The sequence below is a fragment of the Ictidomys tridecemlineatus genome, chromosome 11 (assembly GCF_052094955.1).
Source record: "Ictidomys tridecemlineatus isolate mIctTri1 chromosome 11, mIctTri1.hap1, whole genome shotgun sequence".
In the NCBI taxonomy this organism is placed as follows: domain Eukaryota; kingdom Metazoa; phylum Chordata; class Mammalia; order Rodentia; family Sciuridae; genus Ictidomys; species Ictidomys tridecemlineatus.
The window spans coordinates 5829468-5848160 of record NC_135487.1 but is presented as its reverse complement, the minus strand read 5'-3'; positions in this window follow the sequence as shown (position 1 = coordinate 5848160).

The window sequence follows — 18693 nt, the reverse complement described above, 5'->3', positions numbered from 1 at the left end:
TTAAATGAGAGGCAGGAGCGCAGGGCATGAAGAGAGGGAGGCTCGGGCCAGCAAGCTGCTAAGGCAGAGGAAACTGGAGTCACCTTTGCCCCAGGTCCTGAGGAGATCTCTTTGGATGATAGAAATCCTGTTCCAACTAGCCGAGATACTGGACAACGGTTCTGGGCTTTCAAAGGTGAATCGTCCAAGGAGAGTCTGCTTCAGGCAGAGCTGTATCCAGGTGCTCATGCCAAAGGAATGGGCCTCCCCTTTGCCTCTCTTTCTTCAGTGTGGGTTTCATTCTCAGGTGGGAAGGTGACTTGCCAGCATCTCCATTCTCCTGTCCTGTTATTGGAGAGCCCATCAGAGAGCACCACATGCAGGGCAGTTTGGGAAGAAATCCTGAGGTCGTTCTCATTGGCTGGGATTGAGTCACTAGCCCACCCACGAGCTGATCCTGAAGACTTGGAGGCAGTGGGAGGGGTAGCCATGTGGGTTCAGGGGAGGGGAGGTATGATTTCTCCAAAGAGAAATGAGGGGTCTGTGATCAGAAGGGGCAGTGGGTGCTGGGCAGGTGTCCAGCCAGATACCGTCTGATTCTACTTAGATGAAATGCCCAGAATGTGACGCTCCGCAGAGACAAACACTGGCTGGAGGTTGTCAGGGGCTGGGCAGGAGCACGTGGGTGACTGCTTAGCGGGCAGGTGGTTTTCCGTGTGGGCTGATGAAGGTGTTTGGGAACTAGGCAGAGATTGCCTGGCATTGCAAATGCACTAAGAGCCGCCGAGGTGTTACTTTGGAACGGTGAATTTTACCGTCGGGAATCTCACCTCCACAAGAAATAAAATTAAAACACAATCGTCGTCCCTTCCACCCTGCGTCCCCCGCCCTGCCCGTCTTCCTGGGATGCCTCCTCGTCGGCAGGGTCTTCAGGCCACATAAATTCTTCTTTCCTTCTTTCCACATAAATTCTTTTCTTCCTGTTTTCTCTCTTCTCAAGCCTCAGAGGGTTTGGGGCCCAGAGTGGACGGAGTTTAAGCCAGAGGCAGCTGTACAGGGTGGTTCTGGGTGTGGTCATTGGCAGGGCTACCGCCCACTTTGGGGACCGTGGAAATGCCTGGACACTTTGTCCAGAGGCACATTCCTGTTTTCGTGAAACCTGGTAGGGTGAGCCCCAGTGAGGTGCCAAGGACATCTTGTTCAGAGGCGAGGTTCTGCCGGGTCTGTGGGTGGACCTGGGAGCAGGGCTACCTGTTTCCTCCTGGCTCCGGGTCACGGGGAGGATGCTGTCACTACTCAGGGTCCAAACTGCTCTGACGGACTGGGGGGGCTCGGAGTGCCAATGTTCCGTCACCACTTGGTTCAGTGGCCCCTCCTGGAGAAAGACTGATCCGGGAAGAGCTATTCACACTGGAGTGTGAATGTGACAGAGGGTTCGTGTCATTCTCCCAGCCGGTCACATCCTGCATTGCCGGGTCGGGCAGAGCGAGAGCATCTGAGGCCCCCACATGAGCCTGCGCTCTCCCCTTCTGGAACCAGAGTTTCAACTGAAACGCTCTTTTTTGGGTTGCGCAGTCAGCATGAGTTGGCTGTGGTGGGACAGGGACTTGGGATCCCCAGCTTTGCGGGCACTGGGTCCATCTGGCCAGGATGCGGGGACTAGGCCTGCCGACTGAGCGGTGCTCTCTGCTCCTGCTTGTAGTTGAGATGGGCTATCTGCAGCCTGGGTCTAGGGTCAGCGTGTGCTTCAGGAGTTTGCAGAACCTGGACCCAGGCCCCCGCACCCCTCTGCACTGGGTTACCTGGAGTTGAGGGCCTTCTGGAGTTAGCCACTGGGCAGAATCTCCCGAGTGATTTTGCAAACTCCTATTGGGGATTTGTCCCCAGGCTGAAGTTGGAGAAGAGCTGGGATGTGGACCCACTTTTCACTCTGGAAGTCTAAGGATTCTCCCCATTTTCAGCCCTGCTTGGAGGTGGTAGGGTGGGAATTCTCACAGGTGTTGGCTTCTGGCAGAGAGTGTGGCCTGGGTCCTGGCCTGGGGGGCCTGTGTCCACATCCTGACCCCACCCCTACCAGCTGAGGGACTCTGGGAAGGCCGCTTCCCTTCACTGGCCTCTCGCGTCATCCTCTGTAAGAAGGGGTACCAAGACTGTTCCCCGCAGGGACCCTCTTCATTTGATTCCTTGGAATCTGTCCCTCTTTGGAAATGAGGCCTTTGCAGATGAGATTAAAGATCCCCAGATGAAATCATCCTGGATTTAGGGTGGATCCTATATCCAATATCTGGTGTTCTCACGAGAAGAGGGGACGGCTCAGAGACACACAGAGAGAGGGGAAGGCCACACCAAGCCCCAGGCAGAGTGGAGGGACGCTGCCACAGGCCAAAGACAGGCCGCAGAGGCTGGGAGAGGCCGGGGACTTGTCCCCTAGGGCCTTCCCAGGGAACCCGGAGCTGCCACCCTGTGAGTCTGCACTTCAGGTCTCCTGAAGGAGAAGAAACTAATTTTTTGGTGGTTGTTGTTTTAAAACACACAGTTTATGGTAATTTGTTAAAGCAACCTCATTCCAGGCAAGGGAAACTCCTTGTTCAAGCACATTTGGTGTGCACAGTAGGTGCTCAGTACACATTCACTCTTGTCCCTTGCTGCCTTCCCTGGAGACATCACAGGCCACACAAAGAGGGGACATCAGGGAGCTCTAGAACCCGTTAGAGGGGCAGCTCCTGGCCCTGGGGGACCCATGTGTCAAGGGAGCACCCCAGGTCTTCACGGGCACCTGTGGGTGCTTCGTCTCATCCTGCTCCCCGAGCTGGAGCCCCTGGAGGACAGAGCCAGGGGAGAGGACTCAGGAGGTGTCCCGGAGGACCAGCAGCAGGCTGAGGCTGAGCTTGGGAGGAACGGTCAAGCCCGCTGCAGCCCTGCTGACACATCACCCCCAGGGAGGACAGAGTTTACCTCATGCCGCTTGTCAAACACTCGCCCCGCCCAGCACCGCCCAGAGCTGCATCAGGGCCCAGAGGGAGCTGTCCCCACCCCACCCCTGCCCAATCTTTCCAGCGCTCCCCTCCCCTGCACACGCCGCAGGACAAGCAGACCCTTGGAGCCAAGACCTTAGTGGCGGTTTATTATTTGGATCCTTTTGGGGCGAGGCAAACAGTTTCCACTTCCCGGAGGGCAGCCGAGTCGTAAACCCTGGAATACTTGCTGCGCATCCGTCACAGCTGCTCCAGGAAAGCCTGTTGGGCTCAGCTTCGGAGGCCTGGTTCCCAGGGCTGGAGTCCCGTTCTCTCCAGCCTCCGTCTATAAAAGTAATGGCTCACAGATGGGGAAACTGAGGCCCAGAGGACTTAGGAACTTGCTGCGCACCTCCGGGTCAAAGAGCATCTTGGCGCGAGCCTGGCTTGGAACTGAGGACTCATCTGGGGCCAAGTTCGGCTGCGCTTCCTGGACCAGGGTCCTCACCGTCTGGTTCTGCTGAGGGAATCGGCTCCTTGGCTCCCGGTTTGGTTCGTGGCGGGTGCATCAGGGCTCCGGGGCCCTAGGATCAACTCTATTCTTTCCCCCTGGTGCTGGGGGTGGCGCTCCACCCCTGGCTACACCGCCAGTCCTGCGGACAGCCCCAGGTGTAGCTCTCTCCACGCCCACCAGCCTGGGAGATGAAAACTTCCCCAGGCTCGGGATTTTGGCTTTTGCCAGATGACCGTGAGCTGGAATGTTCGGAGAGCCCTCTCGAGGCAGCATGTCCAGTATCCAGCATGGATCCTTGAGCATGGGAGGCACATCCAGCCCCTATCCTGTCCTCTGTCCCCCAGGGGAGAGTGTTACGGGCTTCACTAGAGTTGAGCCAACTTGGTCCACAGACTTGACTGGGGATCTGGAATGCGGGCAGGGCTAGCTGGAGCTCCCCAAGGCTCCTGCTTATTTATTTTACCATCAGAACTTGAAGCCAATATTTAGGCATCACCAAGACGACAGCCCAAATCTCCCGGCCCTTGGCCCCTGTCCAGCCCCACATGGTGGGGCTGAGGGCAGTGGGGGAGCAAGGAAAATGAGTCAACTGTTCCCGTCTCCCCCCACCACCTGGGAAAACAGTGACCCAAAGAACAAATCCCAGCTCCTCCTACAGGGCAACTGTTCTTTTTTTCTGGTCCCACGACTGATCGCTTTGAACAAAAGCAGAACAGAGTCGTACAAGATCTCTGTGCTAATATTTTATTTTCGCTGCTGTGGTTAGAGCTGTAGGTTCCCAGACTCCTCACTGAAGTTTAACACACCCGGGGGCAGTGCAGACCGTGAAGCGTCCACCTCCTAAAGCCGTACGTGTTTTCCCAGAGGGCACACCTTTCATTAGCACTGGGATTGAGGGTCAGCACATGACCAGCCCACAGGAGCCCCCTCCTCCTGCCTGGTCGCTGGACCCCCAGGGCAAGCATTACCCTAACGTCTCCCAGCAGAGCTGTTTTTGTACTTTGTATAAATGGAATCATACACTCTGTCCTAGATGGGTCGAAGCCAATGCTGTTTTTTCAGCTTGAGTCCCCCTCCTTGCTCCCTCCTGCTCAGGGAAGAGAGGACATGCAGGAGGAAAAGGCATTTTCCGTGAGCCCACGGGCTGTATGGGTGCACAGCCTCACCTGACGTGGAATTGGGGCGGGGGGGGGGGTTCTTGCTTTGCAAAGGCATCATTTTTTGCGTGCACAGCAAATCTTGGGCTTCCTGGGTCTGCAGCCACCAGTGTCAGGGATGGAGAGAGGAGGGTGATGCAGAGCAGGGGTTCTCCAGATCTGAGCCCCCAGAAGCTCTCCATTTTCTCAGGAGGATGCTGGGGGCAGCCCACGTCATCTTTGCCGTCAGTCGCTCCTGTTTTGGTCCCCGTTGGTGCAGGGCAAGGATTCTAGAAACTGCAGCATGGAGTGTCCCTGTGTCCCTGGCAGGGCCTGGGCTCCTGGCTGACTGGTCAGCACCTCTACCACCCTCCTGGGCTTCTGTGGCATCTGCAGCTGCATGGATCTCACTCTTCCCATGCCAGGGTTGGGGAGGAGGTGGTGGTTCTTGGTGCCAAACTATCTACAGCAAAAGACCAGCTTTCCGAACCTCCAGCCCATGGTGGACGATCCGTAAGATGCAATGTGGACCATCTACTTGAGAAGACGAAGTGGAAGAAATAAAGACTGCAAAATGCAAGCCCCGATTTTACTATTATTGATGCTATTAGATTCAATGGTCACATAATACTTTTCACAAACATAAGGACAAATGGAACAAGGGAGGAAAGACATATGGAATCTTCCGGAGCTTCCTCTTGATTTCTGCACACACTTTGTGACAGAATCCCCAGGGTGGGCCACAGCGCAGAGTGTCACCTTAGGCAATTCCTCTGCTTTGGGTTGGTCTTGAAGGACTCTGCACTTCCTGTAGGCCTCATGGCCTCCTTCCCTGTGCCTCGGGGTCCCCTCTTCTGATTTCTCTCTGTGCTGCTTTAGGTAGAGTGGAAGAGACACAGGCCTCTGGCCGTGATGTAGGACCTTTGCCCAGAGCTCCGCGCACTCCTGTTTTCACTAGGTCCTTGCTCCTTTTGGCTGCGTGGGCTGCTCCCTCTCAGATGCAGGACGTCCTTTCTTTCCCTCTGGGCTCCGCCCGTGTCCTGCACTGACTCCCGGCCCCTGACTTTCTCCTCTGGGAGAGGCTGAGGGTGAGGGAGGAGGTAGCGCTGGTGTAGAGGAGACATCTTTGCCCTCTCCCTGCTACCCTCTCAGTCCCTGTCCAATCAGGAGCCGGCTGTCCTGTGGCTTTTCCTGGAGGGAAGCCTCTTGGGGCCCAGGTGAGCTGGCAGCTCCCTTCGGCTGAGGTCACTGCCAGGTTCACAACAAAGTCCCTGCCCCTCTCCCCATTCCTGTGGGAAGCCCATGGTCTGAGTGCCTCTTATTCCAAGAAAGGTCTTGGAGGTGGCTGGTCCTCCCTGCTCTGGTCTCCGTGGCCATCTACTGTGTGACCAGCCTCCTCAGAAGATGGCCCACAAATGCTTCCTCTGACCCCAAGTGCCACCAGGCTCGTCTTACCAGAATGTCACGTGCATGTTCGGACTCAGCACAGGAAAGGAGATGGCGTCGGGGGAGGTCGCTTTCCACCTGTGATGGGCTCTACCTGGGCTTTGTCTGGGACATGGGGACATAGTGACACAACTCCAGCCTGAGACACAACTCCAGCCAGAGCCCGCGGCGCTGGGTTTACGAGCTGTCCCTGCGCTTGCTGTTAGACAAGGCTCCGGCTTCCCCTTCCCTCTCTCCTCTCCTGTTCTTCTGCTCCTTCTTTCTTCCTTTTTAATAAGGCTGACTGCATATTTTCTCTAAACCAAACCATCTGTTTACTAGCTTTTATAAGTGGTAATAAAGAGAGGAGGATCCGAGGCCACGGGCCCGGGCACTTTCTCTGCCTGTGGAAGAGGCTGAGTGCTGCGGTGCGGGGCCTGGAGGAGCAGCTCGGGGTGGGGGGGGTCCTTGTCTTCTACCTGGACTTGCCCCTTCAGAGCGGGTCTCTCTGGAGAGGCTTGGCAGCGCTCCCTCTCCCGCAGCTGTATCGGGGGACCTTTGGGTCACCTGCCTGGGGCAAGTTGCCTGCTGGATCAGGAGCTGGGAAATGAGGTGGCTGCAGAATCCAGGCTTGGGAGGTGCCAGGAGATCACTCTGAGGGAATGTGCTGGACTGAGCACCAGCGAGCCCAGCAAAACAATCCGACAACAAGGCCGAGTGCCTAGGTGACAGCGCGAAAACCAGGAGTCTGTTTGGGAACAGACTTCAGCCTTCACTTCCAAGGCCTTCGTAATCCAAGCAGCAGTGAGTGTAATATTTACTTGGGAAACTATGAAAAGTCATATAACAATGTTCTTTTCACGGCTTTCATCATCAGCTCGCTCGGTTCCGAGTGCCGTCTGCCACCTAATCATAACCAGAGGCGCGCTTGGCCATCTGGCAGCCAGAGTCAGCGGCTGCTGCCGGCTGCGCCTCAGGCCTCGCCGTGTGCAAGGCGTCCCCCTCCCCAGGCCCTCGAGGGTCAGCACTGGGCCCTGGCAGGTCACGGTGGCAAAGGAGGCATCTTGAGTCTCTTGGACAGAAGGAAGAGAGAGATGGTGCTGCCAGCAGGCAGGCCAGAGAGAAGGCGAAATCTTGTTTAACCAGATCTTGCCTTTGGTTTTATGTTTCATTCTGCCTCATTTTATTGATTGGTTGTTGGTGGTGGAGGGGAAGTCGGGAAGTGAGAGGGGGTGGGCACAACCATCGGGGTTTGCCTGGGACTGAGTGTTCCCAGGCTGTGCTGAAACTCAAAAAGGCCCAAGGAAACTGGAGGCAGTTGGCCAAGTCGGTGGGAGGGGATGTCCACAGAGGGGGTCGAGCCCGCGTCCCAAGGTCAGCACTCTCGGTTGTCCCCAGGAAAACTAGGTACACTTGCTGGGGTTGATCTCTGCAGAGGATAGACTGGGGCAGGAGGGCCTCAGATGACCTTCCAGTGAAGGGGGGTCAAGGCACAGGAACCCTGTGTGGGGACCTGGAGGAGAGGCTCCCTCCCCCCTGGCCCTCCCTCGTCAACAGGGAGGCAGGCGATGCCAGTCGGCTGATTATTTTAAGGACTTCTGCGAAAGCTCACGTAGGAAGGACACGGGCACTTCTGATGGCCAAGTCGGCCTCCAGGGACGACTCCAAGGTTGCCGTGAGTTCTACAGCTCGATGTTCACACAAACTTGAGCCAGACATAGTCAGCTGACTGGAAGCTAATCACATGGTTTACTTTGAGGAGGAATAAGTAAATAAGCATTTGTGTGTGTGTGTGTGTGTGTGTGTGTGTGTGTGTGTGTGTGTGTGCGCACGCGTGCTGGGGATTGAACTCAGGGGCACTCAACCACCAAGCCACATCCCCAGCCCTATTTTGTATTTTTATTTAGGGTCTCACTGAATTGCTTAGCACCTTGCTTTTGCTGAGTTTGGCTTTGAGCTTGTGATCCTCCTGCCTCAGCTTCCCAAATTGCTGTGATTATAGGCATCGAGTCCAGCTACAAATATATATATATATATATATATATATATATATTTAAAATCTGGCTTCAGGGGTTTTATTCTAAAGAGCAGTTTCTGCAGGGCAATCCAGTATCAACTCAGTGTTGTTGCGATGTCTGCTTTGACCTCCATGATACTTGAAAACATTTGCTCAGTGAAAGAGGCCAAACCTAAAGACTCACATCTGACGATTCCATTTCTATGAAATGTCCAGTGCAGGCAAACTCATGGAGACAGAAAGCAAGTTAGTGGCTTCCAGGGACTTGGGGAGGAGGGACTGAGAGGGACAGCTAATGGGAATGAGGTTTTATTTGTGTGTGTGTGTATGATAAAAAGTTCTGGAATTAGATAGTGGTGATGGTTGTGAATTTACTAAAACCCACTCAAGGGTACGCTTCCAAGTGAAGAATTTTATGTAATGTAAATTGCATCTTAATTTAAAAATGTTAGGATGTTGGTTCTCCTAAAATTGTCAGTGTCAATCAAAATTCCAGCAAGTGGACTTTTTTATTTTTGGTAGAAATCGACAAAATGATTCTAAAATTCAAATGAAAATGTGAAAGATGTAGAATAGCCAAAGCACCTTTGAAAAAGGATAACAAAGTGGGACTCACATGGCTAGATTTCAAGACTTACTCCAGTAACCAAGATCATGTGGTATCAACCGAAAGACAGATAGATCAATGCAAGAGAAGAGAGGGTCTGAAAATAGATCCACACCACACGGATGTGGACAACAGGTCTCAACAAAGGTTCAAAGGCAAGTCAGGGGGTAAAGACAGCCATTTCAACATGTCTGGCATAGCAGGATACAGACTGTCATCACTTGTGGGGATTGACGCGGGATCGTTTGACTTGGTGGAGGTGCAGAGGCAATGTGCATTGAGCAGAAGCTGCACTTTGGATTTTGAGTTTCTGTCACTGTCTGGGCTAGCAATGTGCCCACTCTCCTCTCATGAGATGCTGGGCAGGGACGCCATCAGCCATGTGACTTTAATAACCTGGTTTAACTTGATTGCCTCTTTAACAACTCTATCTCCAGACACGCTACTTTCTGAGGCCCAGGGGTTCGAGGGTCCACAGATGAATCTGTCGGCCCGGGACAACCCTGTGTCATCAAGTTTATGCAAAACTCTAGAAAATGTAGATGAATCTAAGGGACAGGAAGCGGATTTACGGCTGCCTGGCCTGGGGCTGGGGAGCAGAAGGGGTGGAGGGAAGGGGTGGTGGGGTGGCTGGAGAAAACTTTTGGGAGTGACCAACATGTTCATTGTCTTGTCTGTGAGGACCCCCGTGGTTGAGAGGGTGGCCTCCTCCCAGGCCACGTTGCCTGTCACCAACCTCTCGGTCCCACAGAGACCCAGTGTCTTCCTCCCCCAGGGGCACGCGGCCCCCTCTGTCTGGGATGCTTCTCCCTATCACTGACCACATCCTCATCTCCTCATGCTGTAGGTCTTGGTCACCTCCTGTGCTTGGTGGGATTCTACAGGTGTCCCTTCCCCCATTTTATGTCCTACTCCCTGGAGCGGGCGAATGTGACACTGTGTCCCTCCTGGATGCGTTATGTAGACCCCACGGTCAACCTTAGGAGTGAAGACGGGCTTCCTGAGGGCTCATCTGCTCACACTGGGGAGCAGGGAGCTGGCTCTGGCCGATGGTGAGGGGGAGGCCAGGGAGAGCTGAAGTGAGAGGGCCCCGCTGCCCCTGCTGCTCGGATGGAGGTGCCGGGGGGAGGGGAGTGAGGTGTTCATCAGTTGCTAAGGTGACCCCGGTGACGGCCAGAAGCGGGACTGGCACCTCAGTCCTACAATTACAAGGAGCTGGATTCTGGGAACACCTGGAGTGAACTTGGAAGTCAGTTGTCTCAGATGCTGCAGATAAGAGCCTGGCCCAGCCCAGCCACCTCCTCCCTTTTGGCCATGGAGGCCGTGAGTGCAGGATGGCTGAGTTTGAGCTAATTTGTTTTTCTAGCCAGAAGAAACTGATTTAGCTGCTCAGAGAGGGGTTCCCTGACTGCCCTGCCTGAACTGTGCCCACCGTATGATCTTCTCCACCTCCGTGGCACTGTTTTCTGGCTCCTCTCCCAATCTAGAAGGTAAGGCCCAGGAAGGCAGAGTCCTCGTGTCCTTGTTCACCTGGGCAGGCCGGACAGTCAACTGGCCTCTAGTAAATGTCTGTGGAATGGATGCGTGATCCCTGCATCCTAAGTGCCAAAGAAAGCCAAGTGGCCTTCACTGCTCTCTTCTTTAAGGGAGGCAAGCATAGAGTGCTAAGGTGCCTTTTAGGACTTTTCTACAAATGTTAGAACAAAGTGGGAGTCTAAGTCATTGCTGCCTTCCTCTAGCCAAAGCAGCTGCTTAATTGACTCTCCCAGCTAGAACTGAGATTTAACTCTAGTTCTTGTTCAGATTCCATCTGGAAAGTTCTGGTCATACTGTTATTGTTCCACACACAGAACTCCTGTAAAGTGACTGGAGGAGGAAAACAGCAGGCAGTTCCTCAAAAGGTTAAACACAGTTATCGTTGAATTTAGAATCCCACTCTGTGTTAGTCAGCTGTCTGTGGCTATGTCAAAATACTTAAGAAAATCAACTTAAAGGAGGAAAGAATTTTATTGGCTAATAGTTTCAGAGGTTTCAGTTCATGGTCGCTTGGCTCTGTTGTTTTGGGGCCTGTGGTGAGACAGAACATGATCGCCAGGAGCAGGTGGAGGAACAGGTACAGGCCAGGGACAAAATATACCCTCAAGGGCACACCTCCAATGACCCACTTTCTTGAACTAGGCCCTACGTCCCGATGCCCATTAAGTTAGGAATCCATCAGTGGATTAATCCATGGATGAGGTCACCCTCATGATCTAATTGTCACCCAAAGGCCCTGTTACCACTGCTGCACTGGGGATCAACACATGGGCTCTGGAGGGACATTTAAGATCCAAACCACAACATACTCCTGGGTATATGCCTAGGAGAAATGAAAACAGATATCTAAAGAAAATCGTGGACACAGTGTTCACAGGCACAGTATCCATGAGTGCAAAGGTGGAAACAACTCAAATATCCATCAACGGATACAGCAAGTTCTCTCCAAACAATCAAAAGGAATTCAGCCCTAGAAGGGAGTGAAGTGCTGCCCCTCGCTCCAGCATGGTTTTTGAGAACGTGTTCTAAGAGGGATTGTCGCCATAGCTGCATACAGAGGCCCCTTGACTTATGAGGGAGTCTGTCCCCATAAACCCATCAGCAGTTGAACACATTCTTGGTTAAAGTGCGTTCAACACACCTGGCCCGCCCAGCGGGCGCCCTAACTCAGCTGCACAATGCAGTGCAGGGTGGCGGCTTCCTCTGGGGTCCAGGGGTGGTCATGTTGGCTCCTTGACCCTTCCTGGCTTCTTGAGAGTGAAATCAAAATTCAGAGAACAGTTCCTACTGAATGCACATTCTCTTGCCTCATCATAAATTTAAAAAAAAATTATAAGTTGGATAATCCTGTTGGGGACTGCTTGTACTCTAATCGGGTGATGTGTATAGTGTGTGAATTAATAATAAAATTTTTTTAGAAAGACTAAAAAAGGTGAACGGAAGCATTTCAGGGATGAGGAGCGGGGGCCGCCGTGGGGAAAGGAGCTGGCCCAGAACCTCAGCATGGCCCCCACCCCATGTCCCCACCAGAGGGCAGGTACCCTTCTGACTCCTCAGTAAGACTCTGAATCTAAGAAAGCTCTTGTTTCCTTGAGCCACTGAAAATAGAAGGATGTATTCAAGTTTGGTCATTGGGTATTTTTGTAATTCAAAAAAATTATCCCTAAAATTTGGTTTTGAGGCCAGAGGGTGAATGCAGCTGCAGATCTTCTCTGGTGGGATCCGTGTTGTATGGTAGAATCTTCTGATTTCTCTCTCGGGGTCCCCATAGGGCCTTCCAGGAGCTGCCTCATGGGTCTGCAAACCCTCTGCAGCAGATGGCATGCCTGCCTCCTCCAGGAATGAGCATGGGCACAAGGTCCATCCAGCAGAGAAAGTAGGTGACCCCTCCTGGAATTTCAGGGTGCCTGGGAGGAACCCACCACCTGCATATCACACACGGTAGAGAGAGGAATTCCTGCTGGGCCCACGGTGGCTCCCAGTTCATGCCTAGAGCAACCCTTCTCTATGCTTCCTGGAGACAAGTATCGTTTATGGGATCGAATCACCCCGTCCATGGATAGGATTTCAGCACAAGGGCCATGAAAGTCCCAGCCTGGACACCGATGGCTGGGAGGATGGACGTTGCAGTCTCTCTCCCTGGGACTGCGGGTGGTATCTGGGACCTGAGGTTAAGCCCTGTCCACTGTCTGGCTTCCAGTTAATCTCAGCCCTTTGATAAATACTTCCCTCTTTTCTTGGCTGGAATCTAGATCACATCTTCAAAGACTGACCCCCCAGGGGCACGCTGCTGGAAGGTGTGAGCTCTGAAGCTGGGTAGTGCTGGGGAAAGGAGCTGGGCCATTCTATGCCTAGGGACAGTCGCTGCTCTGGGAACAAATGAGGGATTTGGCCCCGCTCCCGCCAGGGGGCGCCACATCCCTCTTTTATTGCTAGTCTGGCTGGGATCCAAATTTCAGAGGCTCTGGAAAGGGTTGGGATGCATCTTTTAGAGAAGATTCTGGAAATTACACCACGATGCCAACCACTTCTAGGCATTTCATTGTCCTCCTCAGCAGCCCAATGACTTTATGAGGGGAAAATGGCTCTTATTTGGTGAAACACTGTATTCAGTACCATCACCATCCACATCAACGGCAGACTACAAGCGGACTTTCCTCCTGGGTTTCCATTTTCTTTTCCATTTCACATATGACTCAAAATGAACTTCCTCTTCTCAAGCCCAGCGTGGATCCCACTCGGAATCTGCAGGGGTAAAGAGAGTCCCTGGGGAAGAACTTGACAGAAGGGAGCCTATCACAGACTTCCATTCAGTAAAAAGGTCTGTCCACACAGGCCCTAGCAACAGTGAGTACATGTTCTACCTCAAGTCGTTTCCCTTCCTGGTGGCTGTTAGTCACTGGGTAGAAGACGATGACCCAAACCCTTGGCCAGACAAGAACAGAGCCTGGAGCTCTGCCGTGCCCTATGGGGGGAAGGGTTGCCCAGACCAGATTCCTGTGCTCCAGCTCCCACTGCCCACGGGGCCCCGACAAAGAAAGTCATTCAGAATAGCATTCGGGTAAGCTCAGCCCAGGATCCCAGGGAGGGAGACAGGTGAACCAGGGCAGTGTGGCAGAAGAACAGTGATGATTATTACCCTACCAGGTGGGCGAGGGATGGGAGGCTGTCTATGTGAGAGGGTGAGGTGTTCGAATGTGGGCGTGTGAGAGATCGTGCAGATTGGGGTGGACTATTTTCTGGATGCTGCCTTCAGTGCAGAGTTTATGTGCCACAGAGCTGTGGCAGGAACATTCTACGTTCTTGACCCTTTGCCCTAAACCTAAACCAAACCCTAACACTGACCCTAACCATACTGCTGACCCTAACCCCAAAGCTGACCCTAACCCCAACACTGACCCAACCTAGTGCTAACCTTAGCCCTGTATTTGCGTTGGTTCCAAGCCTCCAGCAGGTGACCAGTCTCACAGCATCTCTTCCAACTGTAAGTGTTTGCTGCCCGCCCACAGTGTGCTCCCCAGCAGACGCTGGCGAGGGCAGCCGGGAGACCTCACGTCTAGAAACTGCGAGTACACCTGGGTCCCTGGACCTCGAAGGCAGCTCTTGCTCATTGTGGGTCTGAGACTCAGTGTGGCCCTGGTCTTCAGGTTACTTCTCGCATGGCACTGGCCTCTGTGTGCCCATGCCCTTGGCAGCTTTAGCAAGCTTTCCTCTGGAGACATTGTCACAGGAGGGATTTCATGTGGGGCATGAGCAGGAGGCAGAGCTGGAGGCCAGAGAGCAAAAGAGGCTCAGGCTTGACGGAAGGAAGACGGGAGAGCTCACGGCAGCGACCTCTTCCGGGGACAGAGCCACCAGACCCTAGCTGTGTACGACCCTCAACTTCAGGGCTTCCCAGATGCAGTTGCTGTCACCCTTTTAAATTGGAGGATTTACTTCCATTTTCAGCTTCTCATTTTTCTAAGAAAATCTTTAATGACAGCAGCCTCATGCTGTCCTGATTGTGTGTGTGTGTGTGTGTGTGTGTGTTTGTGTGTGTGTGTGTGTGGTGCTGGGATGGAACCTGCCGGCTCTACCACTGAACCACACCCCCAGCCCTTTTTGTTTTTAAACAGGGTTTTGCTAAGTTACCCAGGCTGGCCTTGAACTCATGATCCTCCTTCCTCAGCCTCGCGAGTTGCTGGGATTACAGGCATATGCTACTTTGCCTGGATTATCCTGATCATTTTATAAAAGAAAGGCCATCTTATCTCCTTCTGTGGAATTATTTAACCTTAGAATAAAAGACCCACTGGTGGCCTTTAATTGGACAATCTTTGGCTTTATGAAACACTCGTCACCTTGGTCTCTGTTTCTCCTCATTTCGATCCCATCTCTGGGGTGCCCGCAGTCCCTGTTGTGCCCTGCAGCCCTGGGGCCTCTCCCTCCCTCCCCCTCGGGGTCTGTGCTGCCTCAGGTGGGACCTGGTATGGCTTTCCCACGTCTCTGTGTGTTTGTGCTACGGGGACATCACACTGGCCTGCAGCTGTTTTTGTTTTTTTTTAATATTTATTTTTCAGTTTTCGGTGGACACAACATCTTTATTTTATGTTTATGTGGTGCTGACGGTCGAACCCAGCGTCCCGCGCATGCCCCCACAGCTGTTTTGAGTATGTGCTGGGGGTGGCTGCACGCGGGCTGAGCCCAAGGCATCCAGCTCTGTGTTCCTGGTCCCTCTGCTAACCCCTCAGTGTGAACACGCCCAGCACCCAGGGAGGGAAGGGACTACATCTGCATTCCGCAGACAGGCTTTGCCGAGTGCCAAGGACAAATCGAGAATCTGACCAAGCCCCCAAGGGGTAGGAACACACCAGCGCTGTCCAGGAAGTTTCCCATCCCCGAGGAAATACAAGGAACACCAAGAATTCAACACCAAGTCCGGGCCAAGGACAGAGCTCTCTGCTGGAGGAGATGCTGTGGGCAAGACCATTCTGCTCTCAGGCCTGCGGAGCTCTCCGCTGCCTCTCACCATCTCAGCCCTGGGCGCGTGTCTCCGTCTCCTCCATTCATTTTCTCCTTTCTTCCAAATAGCTTCTCTTTCCATCCTGATCATCCCGTGGTTGGCCCCATTCCTCCCAATGCTGTAAGTGCAGCTGGACGGTCCTCTGCTCCCTGCATCCTCTCCGTTGGAAACCCGGTTGGTTGCCAAGGGTGTCAGTTCCTCCTGGGAGGTGGTCTGGAATCTCCTCTCCTGTCCCTGGCTGCACAGATGGGCTCTTTTTGGTCTTGTACTCACGGACTGTGGCCACCCAGCTGGGCAAGTGCTCAAATTCTAGGCTGTGCCGTCAGGCCCAGTCTTTTCTCCCAACACGAGCCCCAGTGATGGCTTTTCTCAGTCCTGTGGTGCTGAGTACAGTCCTGGGTTCCAGCTCCACCTGGCTCCATCATGTGGGGCGTGGGAAAATGACCTCTCACCTCTGGAACTGGGGTCTTCACAGGGAACAAACTGTCCTTGAGAAAACATCTGGGGAAAGGGTGACAGGTAAGGCCCTGGGGTTAGGTGAAAATCAGATCCCAACCAGACCAGACCCAAGACCCCTTAAATTATTGTGTTTGGGAAGAAGGAGAGAAGGGTGCAGCGCTGGGGGCGGGGGCTCGGATAGTAAGTGGGTGGCCAGGGAGTTGGTGGAAGTGGTTGGAGAAGGGTCAACGGTCCCTTCCCCCCTTAGAAAACTCTGCTGCTTCTCCTGCCTAGAGGTAGAGTCATTCAGCAGTTGGCCCCATTCTGAATGTGCAGGTGACACTTGGCGACATCCCCCGCTCCCCAGTCCAGCCTCCTCCTGTGAGTCCCTCAGCAGCCCCTCTGGCGGTCTGGCTCCTCCTCTGTTTGCGAACACGTTAGGCCGCAAAGCCTCCTTCTCCTCTAGTCCCTCTGCCCCCCTCACCCAGGCCTCTCTTGCCCACCCCTCAACGCTGGGTGAGCTGTCGTGGTCTTGTGGCTCACTTCCACCTCCCCTTCCACTCCCTCGTCATCCCGAGACACGCCTGCCTCCCTCACGCTGGCTGTCGCCGTGTTCCCACACAGCCCTCAGTCTCAGGATGGATTGTATGGTCATTCCCATGATCCCGTCCCTCCTGGACCATCCCAAGGAGAAGGGCCTCGTTTCTTGATCTCAGTGGCCACCCAGCACCTGGTCTCCAGTTAGTGTCTGCTCCATCAACTGTCTAGGCAGTGAGGAGGAGAAGGACTGTCATCCAAGGATGTGGGGTCCTTTCCCCAGCGTTCCCGGTGTTGTGGACAGGAGCATCAATGATGGCTGTGACTCCCTTCTGGCTAATTTTCATCCAGCTTCCAGTATAAATAGCTCCCTTTGCCCATATCAGAAAACAGCTGCTCCCACGAGCTCCCCAGTCGTGTCCCAGGACTATAAATATCCTGGTTGGTCTCTGCCTTGGCACAGGGGCCCCGGGAACTTGGAAAGAGTGCGCCCCAAGCCATGCGGGCAGTGGGAGGGAGGAAGCAGAATTACCCAATCTCCCTCCGCTCAGGCCTCCAGGCACAGGCTGGCTCTGGCTCCCACGTGGGCTGGAAACCCCCGAGGTATTCCTGGGAATTGGGCAGAGACAGATAACCCCCAGGCCGTCTGCTCTGGTGGTTTTCTGCACATCGTCTGGTGCAAAAACCCAGCTGGGCTCTCAGCAGTGGTGGGTGCAGCTCGCAGCTCAGTGTGAACCAGGTCTCCGGGTTCCAGCAGATTCTTGCGGGATGGGGATGATGGGGAAAAGGGAATCAGGTTCTCTGTTCCTTGAAGCTACCTTTGTATTTAACAAGCCAAGGTCCAAATTCCACAGGGCACTTTGCTCTGAACCTATAGTTTTCCGGGGAGGTGGGTGACAGAAGGCACCTGACCGAGACTATTTCTACTGAAAAACACACCTGGGTGTCAGGCCTGGGGTGCGTGGGTGCAGCAGGACATGGAAACTCTCTTGTTGTTTGTTTTCGAGATGGCGTCTTGTTGTTACCAGGCTGGTCACTTGGGGTCTTTGCTGATCTCCTGGCGACAGGGACCTGTTGCAGCACTTCTGCCCTCAGTGGGCTGCTCCCAGCCAAAGCCTGAGGGGGAGGCAGGCAGGGCCCTTCCTCTGCTTCCCGTGTTTTCTGTCTACCCTCCCCCGACTCCCTGGCTGCCTGGGCTCCAGAGGGTGGGCTGGGAGGAGGGGGCCAAAGCTGTCCTGTTCCCCTGGGAGGGGCTTGGGATTCCTTGGAGGCTCCATGTAGCTGGGCAGTGGCTTTGCCACAGTCCCCGGAAGGGCTGAGGACGTCTCCAGCTGGAGCCTGGGCATCCTTGCTCCGCCCTTTCTCCTACTGACCCTCTTGGGCAGCACTTTCTTGCGGCCCTACCTCCTTATCCAGCGCACCTCTGTCCCTGCCCTCAAGCCCTCGCGGGGTGGGCCGCGGCCTCCTGAGCAGCCACGTTTCCCTGTTCTGATTTTAGGACTTGCCTTGAAGATTTCTTGGGTGCGTTGTGGGCAGCAATGGTCTGCTGCCCCAGCTCCAGGTGTGCCCGTCTTCTCTCGACAGCCCCTCCCACCCTGCCTCGGTGGCGGGGTGGAGGGAAGGGCCACTGGACAACTCTGAAGAAACAGTTGTGAATCTCCTTCCTCTCCCTCCTGGCCCACCCCCTCCACTGTGGCGGTCACTGTCCTCAGACACCTCTTTGCAGGCCTTGCTGGGCCCGGCCAGGCCTCCCATTGGAACATGGGAGCAGTTGGCGCCTACTGGTTTGTCGTCTGCCTTAGGCCTTCGCCAGAATTGAAACGGAACTGTTTTTTAACATCTTGTTCCAGTTCTATTAGCTGAGGGTAGTGGGCCAGCAGTTAGTTTTAACAGCACAGTGTGTCCTCTTTGGCTTATTGAGGTTCCAGGCATCCAGTGTCCTACAATTACCATAGTTACACCCGGGGGAGAGAAGGTTGGCAGGTGAAGGAGTCCCAGAACTAGGCTACTAGTGGCTTTAGAGAGTTGTTAGTCACCTCATGGTTGTAAAAGGTTGCTGCTGCTCCACAATCATGCCCACAGTCAAGATAGGAAGAAGGTTAAAAGGGACCTCTAGAAGACCTCCACATGTGTGTCCTTTGGCAGAAGCAGGCCAGGTGCACTTGGCTTTCCCAGGCTCCTGAGTGAGGAAGGGCACAGGAGATGAGGTGGGAACAGCCACGTGTCAGTCCTTGCCGCAGTCTGGCTGGGCACAAAATCACGAGCCACCACACACCTTGTAGATTCAAACAGCAATTCTTTATTCCCGAACTCACACCGGCCTCTACACACGTTCTGGGGAAATCCGAGTTCTCAATCCCAAATACTTTTTGAATCCCACGAGAACTCAATGGGAACTCAAGGAGTGGGCGTGCCTGAGGCAGCAGGATACTCCCTATTCCCAGCAGGATACACCCTAAACCTGGATCCGCCCTAATCCAGTAGGATCCTCCCTAAACCCGGATCCACCCTGGTCCGTGAGCAGGGTCACCTTTCTCAAACATACATG